The sequence below is a fragment of the Ctenopharyngodon idella genome, chromosome 24, assembly GCF_019924925.1.
Source record: "Ctenopharyngodon idella isolate HZGC_01 chromosome 24, HZGC01, whole genome shotgun sequence".
Taxonomy (NCBI): domain Eukaryota; kingdom Metazoa; phylum Chordata; class Actinopteri; order Cypriniformes; family Xenocyprididae; genus Ctenopharyngodon; species Ctenopharyngodon idella.
Window position 1 is genome coordinate 1,818,446 of NC_067243.1, and position 21,166 is coordinate 1,839,611.

The 21,166-nt window shown below is 43.7% G+C and overlaps 1 long non-coding RNA gene across 1 annotated transcript in view; it reads right to left on the bottom strand.

Annotated features, from left to right (window-relative positions):
* The window catches only part of LOC127507276 (uncharacterized), a 75,145-nt gene that overhangs the window by 48,077 nt on the left and 5,902 nt on the right, over positions 1 to 21,166 (bottom strand). The gene's annotated exons all lie outside the window — the stretch shown is intronic.

Sequence of the window (21,166 nt, forward strand, 5' to 3'; positions counted from 1 at the left end):
AACGGTATTTTCTGTCAGCATTTGTTGTTTTTTTTCTTTCCGATGCTGAATTTTCTATTTATATACAATGCACAGTGTTTCTGTGACTGTCAATAGCGTGTAAATATACAAGCAATATGTGGAGCGTTACTTTACCCACGGTTAAAAGAGGTGTTTAGGACGAAGATAACCTGCACTCTTAACCCGAATTAGTTGACTTTACTAGAAAATTGCGTGGAAACCCGTTGCACTAATCCATTTTACTTTTTACACAAGATGAAACTAAACAGGTTAAGTTGTATGAACATAAAATCTTAAGTTGTGCAGTAGACAAATCAAGTTTATATTAGTCTTTACTGAAATTTATTAGTTCACGGACACAAGGACTATCAAACACAAGGACTATCAGTTAATAAAAGGATTATGTTGTCAATGTCCTTTGAGAAAATGAGTTACTTACAAAGCATGCTTTGAAGAAGTTCGTGGGGTTGTCACCAAGGACAATCGGGAGCCCTCTGAGCACCAGTGACGTAATATCAGTTGGCTCTCGAGTCTATTGGGTAGTAAAATAAAAAAGTTACATAGCTAGAATAACAAGAAATGATCTACAAGAAAGCTGAACCAAAGAAGCACAGTTTTGATTGTATTGGACAACCAATATAGCATCACTTATTGTGACATGTTTTCATTACTGTAAAAAAAAAATAAAAAAAGAACAATGCAACAATGCAAGTGTATAATGGAGTCGGACTAACCCTGGTTTGTTGTGAAAGCGGTGTCAACAGCTGTCCAACATTCCCTCTCTTAGATCGAAAGATATCAATTAGATGAAGACTGTCGATCAATGCTTTCATAGAATTCCTGCTTGAGGTTCCCACAATCCTGTTGAACTTCATAAACACCTGCAAAAATAGAAAGAATAAAAAAGAAATAAGTTATACTGTGGTTGAAGGTACCCGTGTTGTGTGTGAGAAAAGATAAAAGGGATGCTTCACCCAAACATGAAAATTTGCTCATTTACACACCTTTATGCTGTCCCAGGTGTATTTGAATGTCTGTCTGTCTTTGGATGAACACAAAGAAAGATTTTCATAAATCATTTCTGTGAGCTTAGCTTAGATATAATGCAAGTGTACGGGACGGTAGTTGATGCTTCAAAAACCACACAAAGTGAACACAACGGTAATTCATAAAAACCCACAAGACATTGATTCATCAACTGTGGTGGTGTGGATTATCATGTTCACTTAATGTGGTTTTTAAAGCATCAACTTTAGGGGTCCTGAATACTTGCATTATATTTTCTAAAAAATATTTGTGTGTTCATCTAAAGAAATAAAGTCATATACATCTGGGAAAGCATGAGGGTGTGAAAAAAACATCAAATAATAATAGAAAGATAGATAAGTAATAACACTCTTGAACATACCTGATCTTCTGTAAAAAGAGCAGGACAGGCTTATGGACCTTAAAAAAATCAAATTTTTGAACTGTTACCATAATAATACACCAAAGAGACATGCTAAAATTAGCCACAAGCGTGTACATACATTCACACATGCTGATATGAACAGACAGAAAGAAAACAACGAATGCAAAATGCAAATGTTATAGCTAAACTGTGAACATACAGAAACACACTGGCTAACGTTATAAACTGTGACCTGACAGAAACAGCTAATTTAAATGTTAACTTTAGCTAATCTGTGAACCGACAGAAGAAAAACAAACAACAACTTCGACCGGCACATTAACACTACAGTTTTAGCGTTCAACTAACATCGGCCCGGTTTTGGGGTAATCACTTTTGTCAGAAAGATCAGATTTATACACTCGCCGTATAAAGTTTCTTTCATAAATCCATGTTTAGCGAGCAGACTCCTCAAACTGCGCGCTCTGCTCACCGTCAGTCACCTGCTTCAACAGGCCCCTCCCTCCCTCACAAAAGCGTGACATTCCGAGTTATCACAGCTAACATGATCAGTGCTTCCAATCTGATTAGTGCAAACAACTAATTTGATTTATTAATGACAATGCTTTTTCAAAAACAACAAAGAATAAGTAATGACCACTTTGTTTCATTAACACAAAATCCGGGTTTAGAGTGTGGGGTTAAGTGCAGCATGAAAAGCCATGTGAATTGCTTGCCTTTTTTTTTTTTTTTTTTTTTTAATTAAAACTGAACATAATTGATTAATTTCATTAGTGATAGGGTATGATTTATATAAACATGAGAAAAACAGAATGTCAAAACTTTATTATACATGCTGTGCTGCATCCTGACTACAACACAAAGTATTTAAATACACTTCCAACATTTCATCCCATTAGTTTGTACCCTTCTCTCATGAAGGAGCCACGGATCACAGAAGACCTCTGTGCTGCACAACAACCAAAAGTCTTCAAGCGTTTAGTGGAAGAGCCGTGCTTTCTGATATTGAAAGAGGAAGACCAGGGAAAAGCCGTCAATTTTTATAGATTAAACCATCTGTACTGTACTTGGCGCACTCAGTCGGATGCATTCCAATAACTTTCAAGTCATTTGGGACCTTCTGGTACGAACGGGAGCCGAAAACACAAAGACATCCCAGATATCATTTAATTTAGTGGCCGCCAAATAATGGGTCTGCGGACACTGTATTTATGCAATTTGTTTTACAGCCAAAAAAGACATGACAGTAGGAACTTTTCAAACATTTATTAACACATTGAACAAAGAACAACAGAACACCAGAATGGAACAGGGTGGGACACAAATTTAAAAGAACTTGGTCTGCTTCCGTTGCCGTTCCTGGCCAGGTTCGGCAGCTTTAGCGACTTTAGTGGGGGCAGCTGGACCAAGGGAACCGCTTCTTGTGCAGATCCTCCGCCGCTGCTTCGCTGGTCTAAGTCCCTCCTTGCAAAGAACAAGAAAGGCAAAGAGTCAGCGAACACGCCTACTCGTCGCACAAACTGTTAAACGGACACACGGGAGGACGGACTTACCGAAGCGGTCCCTCGCCCCTGGCTCCTCTTCCGTCTTCGTAGGGGTGGCGGGGTGCGACGACGTGCTGGCAGAGGTCGGCCTGGCTGGTCGCTTGTGGCTGGAGGGGGCACCCTGCGACCTCCTCTTCATCAGGAGACAGCGGCGAGTCACCTGTGCCAGCGCCTCGCTCAGCGTATCGACCTGCTTTCGGAGGTCCTCCCCCTCGTCCCGAGCCCTTTGGCAGCTGGGGTTGTCGCAGGGCTGCTCCTCCTCCTCCTCCTCCAAAATGAAGGTGGGGTCATCCATATCTTCGGACTCATGCAGGTCGAGCATGGAGGCCATGGCCACGGCCGGGTTGCTGGCCCGCAGCTTGGCGAGGTCACACAAAGTTTTTTTGCGCTTCAGAGACTCCATGGCCTGCCGCTGAGCTGCGGCCGTCAGCTCCGTGTGCCCCCTCAGGTGGCGGTCCAGCCGGGAGGTGGACATGCCGCAGGCGGGCACAGGGTAGGTGCCCTTGCGGACGTCCACCCTCCCGGATGGAATGGCGAGAAGCAACTTCCTTTCTTCTTTATTCTTCACTCCGTGCGTGACCGTCAGGTGCTGACTGAGTTGACTGTATTCACGGAGGCAAAGCGGGCAATCAGCTAATCCCATTTTCGCAGAAATCACAAAATCGGACAAAAGAGAGCAAAACAAAAGTGTGGAACATGTCAAGAACCGTGGTGCAAATGAATGGGTGAGGGTGTGAGGTGATGTGTGGGTGCAGATGAACACAGGTACAGAAAGATGTAAATGAATGACAAAGATTGTTGGAGCAGGGGTCATTTATAGCCTTTTGGGTCCAACTTCAGGTCAAAGGGATGGGAAATTGGACCCATCTTTAGTTTAAAAGGGATGGGAAATTGGATCCAACTTCAGGTCAAAGGGATGGGAAACTGGAACGAGAATTTCATCCCACTTCCCATTTATTTAGTGGCTGCCAAATAACGGGTCTGCGGATACAGTGTTTCTATTTCACATTTAATATCAATTGATATATGTAACCGAGTGGATAATTAGGATGGTGTACGGGGTGGGGCATATGTGTTTATTTTGCCCTATAAATGGCGCAAAGGTCGGCAGGCGGCGTAACTTCCTGACGTTTGATTCTTTTCCGTCTTCTTCCGGTGTTGTGACCCTGAAGCGCCATAGCGAGGTATAGCGTGGTATTTTAGGTGTTGTAAGAGCTTGTATAAGGATGTTTTGCTTTTTTTTAATATGGTGTATTTTATATTGTAGAGAGAACCCCTCCCGATGTCAGACTGAGCGCGTGGGTGGCGATAGACGCCGTGTTCGCAACCAGCTGTATCACGCAGTGGTTCTAGTCCACTCTTGGATTACGGCAGAGGTATGTTTGCATTAGATGGTTAGGTGTGTTATAGTTATAATATTTGTGTAATTATTGAGTGATTTAGAGGATTGTGTTTTGAGTGGTCACGACACTGTCAGATTTGCGCCGTGACAGGTGTTTTATTTGTGTTGATTTTATATTGTTTATTTATTTTGTTAAAGATTGATAAAAGTGCTTTTACTTTTGTTTTTCTGTTTGACAGATCTTTCTTTGTGGAGTTCTATGCATATGGATCTTTGTCTAGGCCCTGCTGTTTTGCTTAAGATTTATTTATTTGTTTCACAAGTTTTAAGCTGATTGTTATATATTGATTGTTTTTGAAATTATTTTCTTTTGAATTACTGATTTTAAGTGAGCCCTGTTTGTACCAACCGCTAAGGGTCTATATGTGTGCATAAAATGGGAGTTTTTAATCCATCTTTCTATCTTCTAGGAGCCAGCCTGCTTTCTTCTGGGGTCATCTGGGTCTTTCCTCCATGTGGCGTGAGGTTCCAGCACTGCATGGGTATTGAGAGTGTAGAGTTATTTGCAGTATTCACTACACCCTTTATTAAATGTGTTGGTTTGTGTACATCTGTGCACGTGTGGTGTGTGCTCTTGAGGCTGTGGGTCTTTGGCCTAGTGACTTCTTCTTCTCTCTTCTTCCCGCAGGCTTGGTTGAACCTGTGTGAAGTTGGCCCCAACGCAAAACGTCGGCAAAACGGTCTCAATCATTTGTGCTGGTAAAAGTTTTGTTTGTGCTGCTTTCGATTTTAAAATATTAGACTTTGAATTATAGGCGATGACGTCACTCAGCTCCCCTCAGCTCCAAATTTACCCTAAATAGTCTCGTTTGTTTGTGCCGGTAAAATTGTTTGTGCTGCTTCGGTTTTTAAAATATTAAAAGAATTGGCTATTCATTCTGAGCTCTCTCAGCCCCCCACATGCTCCAAATTCACCACAAACAGTCGCAATCGTTTGTGCCGATAAAAGTTTCATTTGTGCTGCCTCGGTTTATAAATATTAGACACTGATTGCAGTGAACTGAATGACACTGAACGGCTGCAAATGCAAATCGCATACGAGCATATTATAGTAGGCTATATCAAAGCTATACATTTAACAGAAATAGTAGGAGCAATATGATTTCAAATTGAGTCTGTTTGCTTTCCTCATTTTCAGTGTCAGTCCGTGTAATTCCTTCATTAATTAGCCAATGTCGAGAAAAAAACTACTTATTTCAGTGTCTAACTAAACCAAATCGAAAAAACAAAGGCATTCGTTTAATTTGATTTTACTTAAAATTATTTGTCTGTTTATTTATTTTTTCTTATATATGGGTAAAACTTAAATTAGTTTATGCTTTAAAATGTTTTGAATGTGTGGGCGTCTCCTAAAATACTCATTTTAGATTTATGTGGTCTAAAACAACATTGAGAATTTATTTGTGTTTTATTCTTAAAAGGCCTAAGAAAAACCTAGTAATCCAACATGTTTCACTCGTTATTACAAGAAGATTTTTTTTAATTTATTTTTATAAATAACATAATTTGTGTTTCATTGGGAAAAACCCAAAATATCAGGAAACAGTGGAAGGGATCGCACCGGCGCCTCCGCGGACAAGAGAAGTAGCTACAGTGGCAAGAAATATATGAAACGACCAATTAAAAAAAAAAAAATGTAACTAATATGCAGAGCAGTAGCCTACATCAGATGAACTGCATGATGGGACATGCAAGACATGAGTTGAACGGCGTTTCAGGGCGCCACTCATGCGAAACATATATTTAAGAATAATCATTTCTTTACCCATTAATGTAATTACGAAAAATATAGCTTGATTTTTAATTTTCCGTTTCTTACACAACGAAAAAACAAACTCTTTATTTCTTTTTAGGTAAAAAATCAAATCAGCCTACCAGGTACACGGACCCCAATTAAACATCCAATATTGTTATTTCATTTTCTTTACAAAACCAAAACGAAAAAACAAATATAGAATTATCATCAATTATGTAATCATGATCAATTATCCTTCAGGAAACACACAATATTATATAAACCTTTCAACAGTACCGGGAGTAGCTATAGGCCCGTTTTCTATGATGATTCCGTATTTCTTTCAAATATGAAACTTATTCATAATTTTTTTTTTTTTTTTTTTTGTGTGTGTGTGTGTGTTTACATATTATGAGAGAAAAGAGTCCGATGTTTTTTATTCAGTCTTTTTTTGTTTTTGGCTAAATATTTTACAAACAAGTGTAAAGTTAGTAGGCTAAAAGTAAACATTTCTTTAACCTTTTACTTGAAGACTTAAAATGGCCTATAGGCTATTTCTGATTCTTCGTTCAGGCTGGTGAGGTCATTGCCTATAATTCAATGTCTTATTTTAAAAACCAAAGCAGCACAAACGAACATTTTTACGACACAAACGATTGAGACTATTTTGCCGACGTTTTGCGTTGGGTGGGGGCCAACTTCACGCAGGTCTTGGTTGACCTTACATTCAAGAATTGGGGGTTCTGACTTTAATATTTTACTTAAAGTCTAGACATCTTAAAATTGTGATCCTCCCTTTTTAGATGGTTATAAACGTGCTGCTTATTCAGAGATTTCAGTACTGATTGTTAATAAAAGTGTTGTACTTGAAGGTCACGTCTGTTATTTATTCACTTGTGTTGCTGTTTTATGTTCGTGGGTATCAAAGCCCCGGTGGCGCAGTCGGACCAAGTCTGATTATTTAACTTTAGTGTTTTTTGTTTTTGTAATGGAAAAATATCAGTTTTTCAATATGGTTACATTATGATGAGACCCCACAGAAAATGGACAAAATTCATCCTCAAATCAACATTTTTGAAAAACTTGTAACGATCGGCCCTATCGGTCGATTTTACATGGATTAAGATTGGGGTCAGATTATACTGTGTGAGATGTTATGAGTGTTTAAAAAGATGAGACAGACAACAGAAATAAATAAGGTGTATTTACAATATTCACAAGGAACTTAAAACACGATAAAACTAATAATAGGCTGTTTAAAAGTGTGGAGTCCATTCGCACCATACCCTAAAACAGTCCATAAGAGTCCTAGCGTGATGTAAGTCCCAATGTGAAAGTGTCCACGGAAGTGTTAATCCAATGAAAAGTGGTTTGCTGGAAAGGTAAGTCCGTAAAATTAAACTCCACAGTCCAGCTATAGCAGGTGATCACGTTTGTAATGAGGGGTTGATTGTTTGCCATGCTGCCTCCTTTATGCTGGCTTACTTCCTGGTTCCTGTCATGTGATCAGTCACATGACAGGCAGACCCAGACTCATTTAAAGACATACATTAAAATAAGTAAGAGGAATAAAATGGACTAAAAACATGTAAACCAATTAAAACTCTATTATACATAAAATAATTGTAATAAATAGAGCGGTAAAACACATATTTTATGTGACAGTGTCACAAACTTATTTTTTTCATTACAAAAAAAAATACTAAACTTTGACAAAAAGTAGCTTTATTGTTATAATTGTGATTTCATAATATTCAGATATGAATCCAACTGAAAAATACTTGTGAAAAGAAGTCTTTCAGTCAGTCAGATAGCACATAGTGGAGCTCTGCAGCATCTACTGGTAAAAGTGATCATTTTTTACTTTTAAAACTGCATTTTCCAAAAGATGGGCAAAAATCTTACACTAAACCATGTCAAATTATTCATGTTATCCCCATGAGTGAAAGTTAGAAATGTGGGTCTTTTATAAAGTGAATTTTACACAAAAAGCTGTTTTTGTATAAAAACCTACTCAATATTTGTTAATATAAATTTAAAAGATATGATAAATCCTCCAAAAACTGCACAAATATGAAGTAAAAACATTAATAAATCGAGTAAAATTATATTTGTATTTTTAAAAAACAATTATTTTGTTACAAAATTACATTTGAGTGTGACTACTTTTTTCTACACTAACATAAAAACAAGACATCACTCCAATTTTTTTTATTTATTATTATTTCTTTTTATTTCTAGATCTAGAAAGTGTTAACAACTGTACAAAGTTTCATGTAATTTGGACAAAGAGAACTTTTTTTTTTTTTAATTTTAGCAAGCATCGTTTGGGGTCTAAAAAGACCTCAGAGACCCTATAAGGGTTGATCTCTGCACACCTGAAGTCTGTACCTCCTTTGTTCGTTTCTCTTTTCAGTTTTCTGGTTAATAATAATTGTAAAGCTACGATGTCCAAGACCAAATTTGTATAGATCAGATCTGTTTTGCATGTTGAAATATTTTATGGTTTGATTTGAGTTAATTTCTTTTATTCTTCCCTCTTTCTGAAAATATCTCAGTGACATGGCGGCCATCGACTGAGCAACAAACGTGTTTATGGACAGTGAAATACGCACTCATCCCAGATGATGTCCCGCTGGCAGAGGCCTCACCAGGTCTCTGATGTGGAGCCCATCCAGCTCCAGCAGGGTCTCCTGCTCAAAAATGTTTTGTTCTGAAAATGTTCTGTTGTTTTTCTGATGTTAAACCTACGTTCTGTTATAAATAGCTGTAAAATGTACAGTAAAAGTAAAATTATTGTAAAGAAGAATGTTTCATGTAAAGATTTATAAGTTGCATAAAAAACAATGAACAGAACAATTACATCTCTGAAAATCTTAGCTTCCACCAACTGAAGACAGAAAAGAAGGGTGACTCCATCTTTTATTACATTTATTACATTATGGACATTTGAGTATCGTCACTAATTACGGCCATGAGCTTGTTTGCCACACACCATGAGCCAAATGCATGTCAAATCAATGACGTAGCAGCATTCAACCATTTAGACATATGTGTTATTTCTCTGAGGTCTGTCTAATGTCATGAAATATTTTATTATTCAGTAGAGACTCCACTGAATACTGAAAGAGAAGTGTTTAACTTAGGCTCAATCAATTGTCATAATTATTTTAAATAGAAATAATACTTATTGATTATCTAATAGTGAACGACCACATTCGACAAAGCACTATTACTTATTAATTTGTAAATTAATTAGTTTCTTGTTAGTTAATAGTAGTTATTAGCATGTCAATAGTGTGTTACTCATTTGTGTAGTTATTCAACAGCAATATATGTGTCATCCTAACGTCTTCCTCTCTTGATTTTTACCCAGAGTGCACTCATCCAAGTTATTCAGTCGTTAACTATCCCCAGTAGAACAAAACCAAACGTACAGTAGATGATGAAATTGTGGAGACAGTTGAACTCCTGAAGAAGGATCTCATCAACTTCGAAGATAATGTCACACATAAAGAGGCTTCTGGGGACAAGTGTGCAGTGCACTAAAACAATCGCTACAGACTGAAAACTATATTTCATAAGGTGAAAGGATTCCTGACTACAAACTATAAAAATGGACATACATATATATATATATATATAAACACGTCTTGCTGATGATAGCCAATGAAGGTTGTTATATTGTGTTTCTTAAAGAATGATGCAGCCATGTCATATCTAAGTACAATATATATTTTTCAATATCATAGATTATAGACATAGTCAAAGCCAGGCCTATACATCCACATATTTATACTTTTTGAAATGTTTACATTTTGAAATTAATTTGAAACATCATGATTATTTGCCAGAATATTCCCCGTCTGGTCTTCCATCTGTGGCAGTGAGTGCTGCTGAAGACGAGGGACACACGTCTCAGAGCAGGTTAGTCTTCAGTGTAGTGATTAGTTTGAGTCAGTGTTGGTGTCTGTAGGTCTTGTCTTGTAATTGAAGGGTTCTGGACCCCATCACCTGATGTGTGTCACAGTGTCCTTGAGTAAGACAGCGGTTACACAAGGGGTTATAACTGTAATACTTTCATATAATAAGTCCAATGGTAATAACAACAGTATTAATACTACTATTACTAATAGGTTGTTCTATTTGAAAAAAATAATACATTTATTTTCACATTATTCCTTGTTATTTTTGATGTTAGAATTACAATATGGGAAAAAGAAGTATTTGTCTGTGTCCAGGTTTGACTGTACTACTAATGCAGAAACAAATGTTTTAGAATTACACGTTCCACACATGTTTTGTAAGAAATATAGTTTAAGAGCATAAATTGTCTTCCAAATACCAAATAAATAAAAAAAAGCACCAGGTTAAGCAAGAGAGAAATAAATTGTTGCAGTATTGTCACGATTCACCTGTCACCTCTGCACTACACTTCCCAGAATCCTCCTGTTTCCTCCTGCACACTCTTCACAATCACACACATGTCCCATCATTCACCCTCATCATCTCCACACACTTATCCTGGTCAGGCCTAAGACTAGAACCCTCGGATCAACTGGATGATTAATTACCTGAGCTACTTACTGTCACGGTCACCAGCACTAGCACTCCATTTCCCAGCATCCCTCCTGCTCCTCACCTGTGCACATTCATTTGTTACTTTGGACACTTATTACCTTCACAGCTGCACGTCATTAGTTAATCTTCCTTTGTGTATAGAAGTTCTTTGTTTTCAGTTCATTGTCCGTTCACCGTCTTGTAATGTTGTGTTGTTTCCTGCTTGCCTGCTTTTTGGATTAAACTTGGATTTTTGATATTTACCTGTTCTCCTACGTCTTCCTTCAAATACACAGCCTGACAGATGAACGGACCGCCTGAAATGGACGAGAGGGCAATAATGCTCATCCGGGGTCAGGAGAGCCCAGACCTTTTTTCTTTTGTTAGAGACTTTATTTGTTTGGCCGTCACCAGTTCCCTGGATGACGAGACCCTCAAGACCTTGTTCCGGATCGGGGCTACTTTCCACCAACGCCTCGACCTCCCAGACACCACCAGACTGAACTGGAGAGAAACTGTTATTCGGTGTCTGGAGAGTGTCGTGCCCCGATCTGGAGCACAGCCAGACCAGAGCCCGTAGCAACACCCTCGACCGCGGAGAACTCGTGTGTGCACCCGCCACGACGCGTCAGCCAGAGCCCGAGGAAGAGAGGACAGAGCAGACCCTCGTCCCGGACGTGCAGCTCGACTGCAAGTCTGACCAGAGGTGTGAGCCAGCGACATCAGCGGACGAGGGAATCGCTACTACGGAGGATGAGGACTGGCTGATCGACTTCAGTGAGGAAGTTCCATCTCCCACCCTTTCCCACCCATCATCATCTTCATCATCGTTTCTGAACGGTACTAATGACTGTAAAGACTGTATATTATTCACCGTTACGCCGTCGATATCTACACCTCCTCCTTCACCCCAGAGCTCAACCAGTCCTCCAACCATGCCGCTGCTGGAGGTCCACAGCCCTGCGTCGTCTCCGTGGGAGCCCCGCTCTGACGTCGAGCCGCAGGTCGTGTGTCCACCTGCAGCGCCATCACCTGAGGATCCTGCGGCTCCGCCTCCGGCCTCTGGGATCCTCGTTCCATCTCGGCCTGTCGACCTGTCGGCTTCATCGGGGTTCCTCCCACATACGGCTTCACCAGAGACCCTCGGACTTCCGGTTCCTCCGGGTTCCCTCGTCCTGCCGGCTCCCCCTTGGTCCCTCGTCGCACCTCTTCCGTCATGGAATTGCGGTCCGTTCGCTGCACTCCGTCCCTCCACCCCTACGACGTCAGCGGGCTCCTCCTTCCCCTCGGTGTCGCCCTCTGTCCTCGGTCACACCGGATCCACCTCAGCCCTCGGGTACTCTGCCTACGCCTTCGACGGTCGTCGCCGCGACATCACCTGGGTCTCCAGTACCGGCGATGTCGCTCGTCTGCATCGCCTCTCCGTCTGCGCCGGCAGATCCATCGGCCACGCCTCCGTCGGTCGTCCCCCAGTTGTCGTCAGCCAAGTCACCATCTGGGCTTCTCCCTCCTTCATCTTCGCCGCGGGCTGTCGACACTGGGGAGCTCTGGGTCTGTGCCAGAGGTTCATCATCTCCATCACCGCAAAGGGATCGTCGTCCAAGCACTACCTTCACGTCTCCTCAGCCTTCCACCTGTCCTTCGGCACCATCAGTTTGCCCGCCTCCAGAACCCCCTCCGGCCCTCCCCGTGGATGTTCCGTTACAGCGCAAGGACGCGCCTCGCCGGAGGGGGATGTACTGTCACGGTCACCAGCACTAGCACTTCATTTCCCAGCATCCCACCTGCTCCTCACCTGTGCACATTCATTTGTTACTTTGGACACTTATTACCTTCACAGCTGCACGTCATTAGTTAATCTTCCTTTGTGTATATAAGTTCTTTGTTTTCAGTTCATTGTCCGTTCACCGTCTTGTAATGTTGTGTTGTTTCCTGCTTGCCTGCTTTTTGAATTAAACTTGGATTTTTGATATTTACCTGTTCTCCTACGTCTTCCTTCAAATACACAGCCTGACACTTACCTCTGTGATCGTTACCTGGACTACTGTATTTTGATGATTAACGAGAAATAAAGCTTCAACTTCTGACGTTTTCAAACAGCACAGCAGTAATGACTTTATGAACTTCTTTACTTGCAAGATTGATAATATCAGAGAGAAAATTATAACCATGCAACCGTCTACTACAGTATCGCGTCAGTGTAGTGACCCTGAGGAAAAATGCCATTCATTCACTGCTATAGGAGAGGAAGAATTGTCTAAACTCATTAAATCATGAAAATCAACAACATGTATGTTAGACGCGATGGTGTGTGTGGCTTTGAACAGTTCTTCATCATCTTCTCAGTTGGTGTTTGCTGAAATATTTCTGTTATTAAAGGTTTTGTTTGTGGAGTCAGTTTCTCTGAAGGATAGACAGAAAAGAAGCTTTAAATGACTCCAGTGGACCAGCGTAATTTCTACAGGACTGAGGACCATACACCTGTACTGTCCCAATGCTTTTAAAAGGCATAACATGATCTTTCTCAATGACACAGAAAATTTAAGCAGTTTTTTTTTCATATCTTAAAACTGCTTTCTTACAGTTTATATAGATTTGTTTTGTTTGTTATGTATGGTTACAGTACAAACAAGACAGAATAAAAGCATGTTTGACAACAAAAAATGCATTATTCATTATTATCTTAAACTGAAAAAGATATTTTGTGATTAAGTCATTTTCATTAATAGAAATGAGTACATTTTACTTGATTTATTTGTGAGACAACATAAATTAAAAAGCACATAAGTGTACAGTTGTGATATGAACAGCACTGAGCGCGTCGTCTCTTGGCTCGACGCCAGCAGCGCGAAAGCGCGTTTGAATTGATCAGTGACGCGCTGAACGCTCTAATCGCGCCGCTGTGATCGCACGCGTCAAAGGGTTAAAATCAATCTCGTTTCGGGGTGAGCTTGTGAATGACTCTGTGCTGCAGGTAAAGACCATTTATATCCATCTTTATCATAAAAAGAGTAAAAATATGATTGGAGATCTGTGCTCCAGTACTGATAAAAGGCTAAATGATGCCAGAATTGTGATTTGTGGTGAACTATCTCTTTAAGGATCCAGTTATTGAGGTAACGCATGTTTAAGCTCAACGTTGAGAGGCTTAGAGATCCGCCATTTTGAGAGAAGCGAAGTGAAAACTTAACGCTGATTTTAAGACTGTTCGTGAGTGTTCAGGGAGTGTTTTTGTTCGAAATTAATGTGTAATAAGATGTTAATTGATGCTAAATTGATTAATTTGCCACCATTAGCTACACACACAAGAACGTGTGTATATTTCTATAATATGTTCATGTGTAACTTTATATCCTTATGGAAACACTTTGAAGATGTTGTATTTGTGTTTAATCCTAATGATTGATTAAGAGTGACTGTATTACTTTATTTCACAATTAACGGATGTTTATAATGTGATCGCCACGGATCTGGAGTCTGAACCAGTAAAGGATTTCCCTTTTTCCTCATTTCTTTATTGATAAGCACTGAGTCTCTGACAGAAAATTCATCCTCAAAGTTTCATAAGCAACTACAGAAGTTGTTTTTCCTCGTCTGTCTGTCTACAGATGCAAAGCTACACAGAGTTTTACAGTAAATCTCACACACTCGTTGTTGTTTTCTCTTTGTAGTTCACCATATGGATCTTCTGAGCAGTTCAGAAGAATGAATAGTTTATTTTCTCATCATCTTCTCACTTCAGGTAAGTCTAGATCCTCCTCATGTTTCCTCGTTCTCAACAAAGTGTTTGAATGTATTTAATTATTGAGTGATTGAGTTTTGCTGTGGCTGTTAATGATGATGACCTCATTTCCTTGAGCATGTTGAGCTTTGAGGACTTCATCCTCCATCTGATGACATCACAGCGGGTGTACTGGACCCTAGTCAGGAACCATAGTTATTTTTACTGATTTATTTTTATTATATGTTGTTTGTGCATGAACACAAGTCAGAGAGGGATGGAGACAGAGCCAGTGAAAGTGTGTCACACCGATCAAGCGTCTCTCCTCGTCTCTTCAGGGCTTTGACCCTCTCCATCAGAGACACTGTTTACATCAGAGCTGCTCACACCATGGACACTTCTGTGAAGGTGAAAGAAACTGATCCTGTGATTTCAGCTTCATTCTGCCGCACAGGCAAGTCATGAAGAACAGGTGAAATATATTTATAAAAGCGTCATCAAGTGTAATTCATTCAAGTCATCAAGACACGGGAATCAGTAACCCTGTAGCACAACATTGTAAACAGTATTCACATTCTGTTTGTGAGGTTTTTTTTATTTTATTTTGGCATCAAACAAGTTTATTCAGTTGGTCAGGGAAGAGACAGTGATGTAAAGCGTAAATCCAGATAAACTTTTTGGATTTTTACTTCAAACACATTGTTTCCAGTGTAATAGTTTAACAGTTAGTGGATCTGCACACTTGTTGCCGGTTGTGAGAGTGTACAAAGCAGTACGTTGTCACAGGTTCAGGGTGTGACACCGGCTCTTCCTGTTGTTCGTCTTGTCCTGTCATTTTTTTGCAGCTCGTGATTGGAGTATCAGCGCTACGGTGCTTAATCACGAGCTGATCTCCCACACCTGTCGCTCGTTCCCTCTACCCTTTATGTGCCCAGCTGTGTCTATCCCTTGTTGTCAGTTGATCACTTCATGTCGCGTGGACGTTACATGTCGGTACTGCATTTTGGTTTGTGTTTTACCTGTTTGATTTTGTGTTCAGGACCCGTAGACGAGGAGTTTCTAGCAAGTTAGATTCTCTTGTTGGGCTCGTGCTCGTCTTCCGCTGGGTCGTCCTGTCTCCTGCTTTCTCGGTGGTCTCTCCTGCCTGTGTGTCAGCTGTCGTGTGCGCAAGACACAGCGAGAGCCACCAAACAGTTTCCTCAAACTGTCACCAGTTACTTTGACTATTATTTTTGGTGTCTCAGGTTTCACCCTGAATAAACTTGTTCTTTTGTTCACCGCAACTTGAGTCCTCCTTTCATTCACCGCCCGACAGAATCAACTGACCACGATGGACTCAGCGAACGAACTAGAGTTACGACAAGCTATTGCTCAACAGGGCATTCTGTTAGGACGGCAGCAGGAGGAGTTGTCAGCTTCTCATCATGCCATGACGGAGATGTCACGCCAGCTAGCCGAGGTTACCCGGCGGCTCGAACGGCTTCAGCCCCATCCTCCCGTGGTTCCCACTACACCAGGTCTACCTGACACTGAGGTGGCAAACCCCCGCCGATCTGAACCCCGCCTTAACCCACCTGCTCCATATTCCGGTGAGCCCAACTCATGTCGCTCATTTCTGTCACAGTGCTCATTGACTTTTTCACTACAGCCTTCCTGCTTCTTGACGGAGAAGTCGAAGGTAGCCTTCGTCATCATGCACCTGGCCGGGCTTGCAAGAGAGTGGGGAACAGCTATGTGGGACAATGAGCATGATTGCTGCAGGTCATACGAGGACTTCTCAGCGGAGCTTCGCAAGGTATTTGACCGTTCGTCACTGGGCACCGAGGCGGCACGGGCATTGTCGCTGTTACAACAGGGGGCTCGGTCCGTATCGGAATATTCGATCGAGTTCCGTACACTCGCAGCATCCTGTGGGTGGAATTCGAAGGCACAGTGGGACCATTTTCTCCATGGCTTAGCTGAGTACATTAAGGATGAGATTTACTCGCTGGAATTACCCCCCGCGCTTGACGGACTGGTGGACCTCGCTATCCGGGTTGACAACCGGATTTCCATTCGTTCCCAGCATCGAAGGGCGGGGTTTCCTCACAGATCCGTCAGCAACGCACAGAGCACGGGAGTGGTTACATCACAACAGTCCGGCCTATCTGAGGAGGAACCCATGCAGATCGGGAGAGCTCATCTGACTGTCGCAGAGCGGCATCATCGCCTCGCCAATAACTTGTGCCTCTACTGCGGGGAGGCGGGGCACATGGCTGCGGGTTGTCCCTTAAAGGGGCGACGCTCATCCTTCAGAGGACGACGCACGGTGAGCGTTACTAACACGCTACTGCCGTCTGGTGGTCGATCCACACTCCCGGCTTTATTGCAGTTCGGAGGGGCGGCCCACCGAGTGTCAGCTTTAATTGATTCTGGGGCGGAGGGTGATTTTATGGATATAGGACTGGCTGAGCACTTGGGCATCTCACACTCTCTCTTGGCTGAGCCAATTTCAGCCAGAACACTTTGTGGTACCCCCCTCACAAGGATTACTCATTCCACAAGGCTTATTAGCCTCGCCATTTCCGGGAATCATGCTGAGGAGATTCGATTCCTATTGATTCATTCTCCTTCTGCTCCAGTGGTTTTGGGGCACACTTGGCTGGTTAAGCACAACCCTCACATCGACTGGGCTCTTAATTCCGTATTGGCGTGGAGCCCATTCTGTTTGTCTCAGTGTTTGGTGTCTGCTTCTTTCCCATTAATGTCTGTTTCTGTGTTACAGGAGGAACCGGTGAGCCTGGCGGGTGTACCAGAGGCTTACCATGATTTGAGGGCGGTGTTCAGTAGGTCCCGAGCTTCATCTCTTCCTCCGCACCGCCCGTACGACTGTGCGATAGAATTATTACCTGGCACTTCTCCACCCAAGGGGCGCCTTTATTCGCTCTCCGGTCCTGAGAGGGAGGCCATGGAGAGATACATCAGCGATTCTCTATTAGCCGGTATAATACGTCCTTCTTCCTCTCCGGCCGGGGCGGGGTTCTTCTTCGTGGGGAAGAAGGATGGATCATTGCGTCCCTGTATAGATTACCGGGGGCTGAATGACATCACGGTAAAGAATAGCCACCCTTTGCCGTTGATGTCTTCAGCATTCGAACTCTTGCAGGGAGCAACCATCTTTACGAAGTTGGACTTACGCAATGCTTACCACCTGGTTCGGATTAGGAGGGGGGATGAGTGGAAGACCGCTTTTAATACCCCTACAGGTCACTTCGAATATTTGGTCATGCCCTTTGGACTCTCAAACTCCCCAGCGGTCTTCCAGGCACTCGTAAATGACGTGCTCAGAGACATGGTCGACCGGTTTGTATTTGTTTATCTCGACGACATCCTGATCTTCTCCCAGAACGAGCGCGACCATGTTCAGCACGTCAGGCGAGTGTTACAGCGGCTACTCGAGAATCGTTTATTCGCTAAAGTGGAGAAGTGTGAGTTTCACGCGCGGTCGGTTCCGTTCCTGGGTTTCGTTCTGTCGCCTGAAGGCATCCGAATGGATCCGGGGAAGGTAAAGGCGGTTGCTGATTGGCCCACCCCAGAGAATCGTAAGGCGGTCCAGCGATTTCTGGGGTTCGCCAATTTTTACCGACGATTCATTCGGAACTTTAGCCAGGTCGCCCTGCCACTGACGAATCTCACCTCCACACGAATTCGTTTCTGTTGGTCAACGCAGGCTCAGAAGGCGTTTGAGCAACTAAAGCGCCGCTTTGTTTCGGCCCCGATTCTCACTAATCCCGACCCGTCTCGTCAATTCATTGTGGAGGTGGATGCATCAGAGGTAGGAGTGGGAGCGATTTTGTCTCAGAGGTCACCTTCGGACGACAGAGTACACCCATGCGCATTCTTTTCTCATCGTCTCACTCCTTCGGAACGGAATTACGACATCGGGAATAGAGAGTTACTGGCTGTTAAGTTGGCATTGGAGGAGTGGCGTCACTGGTTAGAGGGCGCGGGGGTTCCATTCTTAGTTTGGACCGACCACAAGAACTTAGAATATATTCGGTCCGCGAGGAGGCTAAATTCTCGGCAGGCTCGCTGGGCATTATTCTTCGGCCGGTTTGTGTTTAACATCTCCTATCGCCCCGGTAGTAAGAACGGTAAGCCCGATGCGCTCTCACGGATTTTTGAGGCTGAGGCTAGTCCCACTTCCCCGGTGACCATTGTGGCCCCCAGTCAGGTGGTCGCAGCGGTTACCTGGGGAGTGGAGTCCAGGGTACGTGAGGCGTTACACGACGTCACGATTCCCGCGGGGTGCCCAGTGGGTCTACTGTTCGTGCCGGAGTCGGTCCGAACTGGCGTTCTTCAGTGGGGTCACTCATCCGGTCTAGCTTGCCACCCGGGAGCGGCTCGAACGTGTGCGTTAATCAGGCAGCGGTTCTGGTGGCCCTCACTGGCGCAGGATACTCGGAGGTTCGTATCTGCCTGTCCGGCGTGTGCGGTGGGTAAGGGCTCTAATCGACCCTCGGCAGGGCTACTCCGACCGCTGTCAATCCCTTCAAGACCCTGGTCACACATAGCCATGGACTTTGTCACGGGCCTACCCCCGTCTAGTGGCAATACCGTGGTTCTTACCGTGGTGGACAGGTTCTCGAAGGCGGTTCATTTTGTTCCCCTCCCCAAACTACCCTCAGCGAGGGAGACAGCGGTCATTGTCTTAGACCACGTTTTTCGCATTCATGGCCTCCCGGTGGACGTGGTTTCTGACAGGGGTCCCCAGTTTGTGTCAAGGTTTTGGACAGAATTCTGTCGACAGCTGGGGGCGACGGCGAGCCTATCTTCCGGTTATCACCCGCAGACGAACGGTCAGGCTGAGCGAGCCAACCAGGACTTAGAGAGAGTCCTGCGCTGTGTGGCGTCGGCAGAGCCGTCTACTTGGAGTTCCAGGTTAACCATGGTCGAGTACGCACATAACTCACTCCCTGTCTCGTCTACGGGATTATCACCCTTCCAGTGTTGTTTAGGCTACCAGCCCCCATTATTTCCCTCCCAAGAATCCGATGCCATTGTTCCATCCGCGCATTCGTTCATTCAGAGGTGCCTTCGTACGTGGAGGCTCGCCAGAGAAGCCCTTTCACGGACTGGCGAGAGGAACAAGGCGTCAGCGGATCGTCACCGTTCTAAGCCCCCACTTTACGTGTGTGGTCAAAGGGTTTGGCTGTCAGCCCAGGACATTCCCCTCAAGCTTCCCGCACGTAAACTGGGACCCAAATTCATTGGACCGTACATCATAACCAAGGTGCTTAACCCGGTGACGGTTCGACTTAAATTACCGCCCCAATTTAAGAGAATTCACCCGGTGTTCCATGTTTCCAAGATCAAGCCCGTTATTCGCTCCCCACTTCAGCCCCAGACCTCTGCTCCGCCGCCTCCCAGACTCATCGAGGGGTTGCCTGCCTACACGGTAAGGCGACTTCTTGATGTGAGACGGAGGGGCAGAGGCCATCAATATCTGGTAGACTGGGAGGGTTATGGTCCGGAGGAGAGATGCTGGATTCCAGCTCGGGACGTGCTGGACCGCACTCTTATTGACCAATTCCATCGGCGTCATGGTGAGTCCTCTGGGGACGCCAGGAGGCGTCCCTGAGGGGGGGGGTTCTGTCACAGGTTCAGGGTGTGACACCGGCTCTTCCTGTTGTTCGTCTTGTCCTGTCATTTTTTTGCAGCTCGTGATTGGAGTATCAGCGCTACGGTGCTTAATCACGAGCTGATCTCCCACACCTGTCGCTCGTTCCCTCTACCCTTTATGTGCCCAGCTGTGTCTATCCCTTGTTGTCAGTTGATCACTTCATGTCGCGTGGACGTTACATGTCGGTACTGCATTTTGGTTTGTGTTTTACCTGTTTGATTTTGTGTTCAGGACCCGTAGACGAGGAGTTTCTAGCAAGTTAGATTCTCTTGTTGGGCTCGTGCTCGTCTTCCGCTGGGTCGTCCTGTCTCCTGCTTTCTCGGTGGTCTCTCCTGCCTGTGTGTCAGCTGTCGTGTGCGCAAGACACAGCGAGAGCCACCAAACAGTTTCCTCAAACTGTCACCAGTTACTTTGACTATTATTTTTGGTGTCTCAGGTTTCACCCTGAATAAACTTGTTCTTTTGTTCACCGCAACTTGAGTCCTCCTTTCATTCACCGCCCGACATACGTGAGATTGTTGCGCCTCCGGACCGAGGGAGACAGACTTCACTCAAACGAACCACTGCCTGCTGCTGCTTCTGATTGAAAAGAGTTAGGCCACGTTCACACAGCAGCAGAATACGGTTGTCAGTCCTGTATTTGAGTCCTTAATACGGTTGCGTTCACACGCAGTACGGTTATTTACGGGAGTGACAACCGCATTCTATAACCGAACTCTTACTCGTACATTTTCAGGACTCACAACCGCATTCTCTGAATATTCGCGCTGTGTGAACGGAACAGGGCCGGACAACTAGTTGTTTGTCACGTCATACAGTGAGAGAGAGCCGCTCTTCTAAGGTGTTTTGTGTGTGGTTTCACTTTCAGTAACTTACTGCGACAGAGATGTGAGCTGTGCGTCATCTGAAGGTGTCAGATCCACTCACTCTTCTCCACCAGAGCGGCTCATGTCAGTTTTGTTTCTTTTCCAAATTCAAATGCCGTGTCATGCGCGAGACGTCTCAAAGGACGTGACACGTGTGTGCAGCGGTTATAGACTCCAGCTAGCGTGTGTTTACATGCTGCTGTTGGTTAATGAAGTTTTGATGGATGAACTCACGGTTCAGTTAGTCTCTTGTCATGTCAAAAGT